Raw genomic sequence first — 7,318 nt, 5'->3', positions numbered from 1 at the left:
AGTATATTTTTTAAATATTCAGCCAATTGAAAAATACGCTCCAGCTTCCCCTAATTTCCATCTGAAATCTAGCTTAATTGTTTTAGGAGTATTTTCTTAATTTGTGGGTCAGCCTAACCATTTATGCAGATGAATATTGTTTTTGGAAAATACATGGCATTTTATTTAATTTTATTTCTTGTGTGTGTTTCTGAATATTTAAAGGAAAACCCCTAAAACACACAAAATTCTCTGCTAGTGTATTAACATGGCAGTTTCATGTGGATTGAAGTGCACATATTTTTCTTGTCCACACAGTGTCCTAATCCAAAGGCCAGCTGAAACGTTTTTCCAATTTAATACTCCTCCCTTCCCCACCCCTAAATCTCTGGATAATCTGGTATGAAACATATTGCATTAACACTGCACAAGTGTGGATGCTCTGCAGTGTGATCTGACATGCTTTTGTGGCTGGTTATTCACCTATGTGGTGATGTTCTTGGGTTTCACAACACCCTTGTTCTTAATGCAGTATGTCTAAAGGATGAGCAGAATTGTACTGCCTAGATATGTATAGAGACATTTTCCTGTTGTGGTTAGTAGGGCAGTGCTTTGAAATGGTTGCATTTAAAAGGAAATATTCCAAACAGGCAAGAGTCATTCTATAAGGAATTCCTTGATAACTGAGGCATAATAACACTAAATCTGAGAGGAGTGTTGCTGGCTGTCGTGACCAATAAGTAACACAAAGGGCCCAAAGTACTCAGTAGAATTGGGACGCTCAAAGGAGAGACATGCAGGAAAATAAGAGATAGACTACTTTGTCACTGCTGGTTGATATTCAGCAGCATACACAAGGAGGTAGAAATGCAGGCCTCTTACAGGCCTAAAGAAAGTCATTCAGTTATGCATGTTCAAAATTATTATTATTTTTAAACCCACTATCCTAAGCAGTACCAAATGCCTGAAGAGGAGATTATGAAAAGCAACAGAATTGACTCATTTGGATGCTGGTACTACAGTCTTCTAATCGCGGTGATTTTTTTTTAACAGTCTTGTTGTTTAGTCAATGTGTACAGTAGTCCAAGGTTTCAAAAAAACCACCACCACCAAAGGAAAGAAATGCAGTCATGGTTAAACCACCACTTAATGCCTTGGAATGTTATTTTGCAGCATATTTTAGCTAGTCAATAAACAGGGAAACCTATGCTTGTTTTTCATGGAGAAGTTTTATCAGGGATAGAGGTTGGCTTTTACCTCCGTTGTACTATGTTCTAGCTGGAATATTGCTGGATTTAGAAGTACCCATTAATAATATTGTTATTTTTATTTTTTTTGTTCATAACAAGAACTTGAATAGTGCATGCACACAAGAGAATCTCAAGAATCCCTGAAGGCAGTGCTGCTATTCCTTCCACTGAATGAGAGGTAGGAATGGTTCATAGTGCTATCCAGGCTTCTTTTGGGTAATGTGATGGGCACTGGTTTTTAGCATTTCTGTCTGGAGGGAACACTTTTCATATGGCTGCAGAACTGCCAAGCCTCTACTATGGATCCGTTTGTTCATTTTGGAGGACTTGGGGCATATTTCTAGGGTGTTCACACAGGTTATTGGCCATATTAGAGGAGTCTACATATCAACGTACAGCTGCACAATGCAGCATAAAATCAGTAGTGATTAGCAAGCTTCAGGGAAGCTTTTCTCCCATTACCGATCTTTTCATTCAATCTCTGAATGAACTTGAGGATTCCTCCAGAATGCTGTTTGAACACTGCTGCCCTGGAATGTCCCCGTTGCAGAGAGCTTTGCACAGTGCCTTTCACACTGCATTAGCCAAGTGGCCCCAGGGAATAAAAAGAAACTTAATAATGAAATGTTCCCCTGCATATAACGTTTGATACAGGTTCCTTGGAAGAGCTATGAAATGTCCACAGAGAGCTCCACAGGAAGACTTTGGGCTTAACCAAAGCATATTCCTTTTTTAAAATTTAGAACAGGGTAGCTGTATTTAAGCCATTCCATTTTGAGATTATTATATTTATGCTGCTTTTACTGTATTGGCCATGTGCCAATGCCAGAATGCAAGTATGGCAAAGACAGAGAGTTTTCTATTATAAATCCAATAACAGTTTATGGCTTTGTTCTTCTGGGCTCCTAAATCACATCTGGCTGATAATCTGAGGTGCTTCTTTTAAGCTTTAGTTTTTGATAGGTTCTAGAAATATGCCTTTGCAATAAAGGAACATTTGTATGTGTGGAGTTTTGTCCGGTACTCAAGGAGTGCAGAGCAATCTACCCTGCCATAAAGCAGCCTTTTACTCATGGGAGCTTTCTGTGTTGCCCACTAAGTTCCTGTAGCTGCAGGTCTTTTACTTCAGTTGCAAAGGTGATAGAGACTCTGTACTAGGCTGTCAGAAACCCAGTGTTTCCCAGATCTTTTCTTTGGTGAGTGAATGTATTCTACATTTGCTAGTATATTTATAATGAACAAGGGGCATGGGAGGTACATTTCTAGTAATGCCAAACTTGTTTAGAACCCATCTTGTTATAGAACCATGACTTGGAAGAATTTACTCTTGGGTATTTGCCGTGAAAAGGCCAAGAAGTGGACATAAATAAAACCAGTTAATATTATAAAATATAACATAAAAAATAATTGCATGCATTTGGCATTTTGCTGCTGCAGCCATAAGGACGATGCATATATTAATGCCCTACTGATAACACATTCCCCCTCCCATTTGCATTCCCATTTATCCCTTACGATAGAGCAAGGACAAATGGCATATTTAATAGCGTTTGTGATGGTTGTCTAATACATATCATGTCCCCATCCAATGCTTTGAAACGGGGCAGCTCCCAACACATTTAGAACCCAGCCTAAGCAGCCAGTGGTAGTTCTGCCAGTTTCTTCTCTCTATAAAATATCTGCGACAAAGCTGCACCATGTATCAACTTTAATTTTATAAGGTAATTGATCTATACCTCCAAATAAAGGGACACGGGTGGCACTGTGGGTTAAACCACAGAGCCTAGGACTTGCTGATCAGAAGGTCGGTGGTTCGCATCCCTGCGACGGGGTGAGCTCCCGTTGCTTGGTCCCTGCTCCTGCCCACCTAGCAGTTCGAAAGCACGTCAAAGTGCAAGTAGATAAACAGGTACCGCTCCGGCGGGAAGGTAAACGGCGTTTCCGTGCGCTGCTCTGGTTCGCCAGAAGCGGCTTAGTCATGCTGGCCACATGACCCAGAAGCTGTCTGCGGACAAACACCGGCTCCTGCGGTCCATAGAGCGAGATGAGCGCCGCAACCCCAGAGTTGTCCGCAACTAGTCAGGGGTACCTTTACCTTTACTTTACCTCCAAATAACTTCCTTTGCTGTCTTAGTTATTCTTTCTCAAGTCCTTGTTCTATCGTTGGTGATATAATTAAAAGAGGGGATGGGTACAGAAGAAAAAAAAGAGGGGGAGTAGGAAATCAGCCGAGAGTTGCAAAACTACATCACATCTCATGCACGTACCAGAACTTGAGTTCCAGTGCTGGCGCAAGAGCCTCATCCTCTTGTACGAACACTAGGTTCTTTGCACTGTATCATATCCTCAGATCCACTGACATATAACATAATTCAGTTACTTAAGGTGAGATCGTTTTGGAGATGTTATTTTCCTTTCCGACTTCTGAAAGGAACAGCAGGAGTGTTCCTGCAACCCTCTCTGAGTTACTGTTGCTGTCTCCAGAGAAATGAGCTTCATCTAAGATGTATTCTTGTATACATGTCGGGCTGACACCTTCTTTTTCTTCATTCTCTGGCTGTTCCATCCAGGACTACAGGCATCTCGGCTGCACATGTTGAGATCTGAGTAGTAAGCATTGCAAAAACATGTCTACCTGTATGGGTTGTCTGTTTTAATTTAGGGGGCAAACTTCTGATCGCCGCAGTGTAGGAGACAGACAGGCGGCGAAGAAGAAGAAGCTTGGAAGCTTTGATGCCTTTATCTGAATAGGAGCCAGCAGCGGTGTTCAGCAAAGCGGGACTGATCTTCCTAGGGCTCAGCTACACAGCTGCAAATAAAACATTCACAAATGTGACACTGGATGTGTGTTGATTGCAGCCTAGTCTCTGGAAAGGAGGCTTGGACTAGAAGGAGCACTGTTAACATACAGAATGAAGTTTGAATCTTCAAAAGCTATGGTACTGAAGAAGAGAAAGGAGAAGCATGCTGAGGACAATTTTGGTTTATAAAAAATATATATATGAAGAAACTCAGAAATAAATTGCACCACAATCCCACTTTAATTATTGTTAAGATGAATTACATAGAAAAGAGTAGCTATTGAAATTCACAGGAATTCCAGACAATGGGGGCAGAGGTTACCACACGTCTGCTAAAATTGTCTACTTTTCAATTCACCCCTGCAACACAGTGTGATCTGAAGCCTGCTGATTTCTATATACGTAGCTGCTGTTAAGAGCATCAGCAGGTCTGAGCAGCTTTTTCTCTCTCAGTTATATTGCCAACTTCATTCTCTATAGCTGTAACTTCTGGCTCTACTACACAGTGATGATTTATAGTGTCCATCTATAGCTATTTCACACAGCCTTTTTGCCCACTGCCCAGAAGCTTAGGGCTCACCTCCACTTATCTTTTGCCCTGCATTTTCTAACCATAGCTCTGCACTTTCAAGCTCAGTGTGTGCCCTAGTGGGTTGTGGGTTTTTTGCCCTGCCGCTTTCTCTAGGAAAACCTGCTCTTTAACCCTGAATCGGAACAAACAGCGATTTGGGTTTTCTGGGGATTTCCGTTTGCTCCAATTCAGTGGTTAAAGAGCAGGCCTTCGCAGGGAAAGTACCAGGAGGGTGGAAGCACTCAGACACTGAGCTTTAAACTGCCTAGAAACACAGCAGAAAAGGAAATGTGGACGAGCCCGTAGTTTTAATGTCGATTATTTTGGACACAATTAGACCTTTGTACACATCCACACCAAGGACCAGATGTCACTGTCACATAACAATACTAATAATAACTGCAGTTGTAGGTCTGATACGTTCACATCTCCATCTGTACTAGGGCCAACCAGTAGAAAGCTCTTTACTCCTTATTTCTAGTTTAGGTATTGAAATAAATCAGTGAATAATGTGTGTTTATACTTCCCTCTGGCAAAGAAGGGGCTACAAAAGAGTTCATTACCCCCTCTCCCGAGACTTGCACCGTTATAATTAAGTAGTTAAAGGCAAAGGCCACAATCCAACACAGAGATAAATATGTCTAAGCCCATTGTGCTCAATGGGCTTAGCCATCTTGGGTTGTGGCCATAATGACTGCGCTCATATTGATTTCTGTGGGATTAACTCATGAGAAGCAAATTTAGGATTGCAGCCAAAGTGGAACATTTTTAAATAAATTAAACAGCTGTTTAAATCCGTAAATTAAGATTAATGGGCTAGCCTTAAAAAGCATCTGCATAATAGTTATAAAATAGCCTTTCCTTTATGCGAGAAAAACATACATCTATACTTGATAAATGAATGGAGCCGGGGGGAGGAGGGGATTTTGCACAAGGAACATTCGCCAAGCAGCTACAGTGAGTTACAAAGACGACTTTAAACAAATGCTCTCTGCATGTAATGCAGAATATGGATACTAATTCTCCCCTGGGCTCTTTTGGGAGGAAGGGTCAGGTATAAATTTAATAAATAAATACAGAAGAAAATACACCTAGTGTTCAAAGGGTAGTAAATTAAAAATGTATTTTAGACTTTAAAAGTACTAAGCAGTAACCTCTTTTAGCAACTTTATTCAAAGGCTATTCTTTTCCACAGGTAACTGCCAGGGGAGAAAGCATGAGATGTGATGCAATATTAATATGGCCTAGTTTTGAGTTCACCACTCCTGCGCCCAGAGACACACATGTATCCCTAAGTGGCCTGCCCTGGTGCCAAAAGGGCCCTTCTGCTGAAATTAGGCTTGACAGAAGCATTCCATAGTGACTAACAATTGATTCTGGTGTAGGTGGAGTCCACAACAGTTCCTCCTGTTTGCAAATGTGCCCTTGGGTCCAAAAAGGCAGTGGTGTAGCGTGGTGAGGGCCACAGGAATGGTTGCCCCAGGCACAAAATTAGGAGTGCAGAATTTCAACATCCAGTGCTGCCTCAATACAGCTGTGTGCTTCTGTTTCTGGGTTCTGTGGAAAATGGCTTCTTCATGTGAACCAGGAAGTGACCTCTCCAGACAATGGAATGACTCTTTTCTTATGTCTGCGGCTGCAATCTTCTGGGTGATGTGGACACTGTTAGGCAATTGAAACGTGCATGCGTACTCCGTATGTTTCACTCCCTCCCACCCACCACTTGCACAGCCCCAGGCACTGGTAACCTATGCTACACCATTGCAAAAAGGTCATCAGCCCTTGATCTAGTAGACAAAATTGTCTGAAGGAATATGACAAGTTCTGAGCATTTCAGAAGAGGGATAATAAATAGATACACAATATATGCACCATATTTTAAGCCTTTGGAGTTTAGGGGTTACTACAGGGTGTATGGTGAATCAAATGGGCATCAAGAATAGCTTTCTTAGAGTCACTCAACAACTCTCTGTGGTAAGTTATTGTTCTGATGAAGTAGCTGCTTGTCTGCATACTCTCCCAGGAGTCTCTGATGAAGACACAAGATTGCTGTGACCTGATCAGAGGTTTGAGTTATTGAGACCCTGCAGGCAAAAATATTGCAGACATCCAAGCAAAGTTTAAACAAAGAAGTTAAGGAAGAAGCAAAAGTCAGTTCATCAGCAGGCAGAGTCTTAAGATGTAAACAAGAACCAAGAAAGTGGACAGCACAGACCCAGTGGAGTTGCAAGACTACACCTGCAGCAAGTGTGAGCTGATTGCTCTGTTGAAAGAGGAAGTAAGGACTGTGTTTCCACACCTTGCCTCATTAGAGAAGATGAGTTCTTGGAGAGGACAAGAGGGCAGCTCAGCAAGGAAAAGCAGGGAGAGACTGTCAGGTAAGATGATGAGAATGGCAATGGGAAAGATAAAACTGCATGGAAGACAGGATGTCAAAGGCATTCTGATCTATAGGAACTAAGAAAAACCTTTTAGTATCTTTCTAATGAGTGTGACTGAGGATCCTGATAGAGGACAGCTGCAGCAGGTTGTGCTAGGTAGGAAGGAAGCCTTTCAACCCTTCAAAGACTAAGGCAGTTCAACTACTGTCTGTAGAAAAAAAGGTGAAGGGTGGTGGTGATTGGGGATCCCCTACTGAGAGATGGCTGTGTGCTGACCAGGCCTGTTAAACTCGTAAAGTACATTGTCTCCTCAGTGCATGGATTCAGGGTATGAGA

Source organism: Podarcis tiliguerta (assembly GCF_965153285.1).
Source record: "Podarcis tiliguerta genome assembly, chromosome: 9".
In the NCBI taxonomy this organism is placed as follows: Eukaryota; Metazoa; Chordata; class Lepidosauria; order Squamata; family Lacertidae; genus Podarcis; species Podarcis tiliguerta.
The sequence above is the reverse complement of the archived record's forward strand: the minus strand, read 5'-3'. Positions refer to the sequence as shown.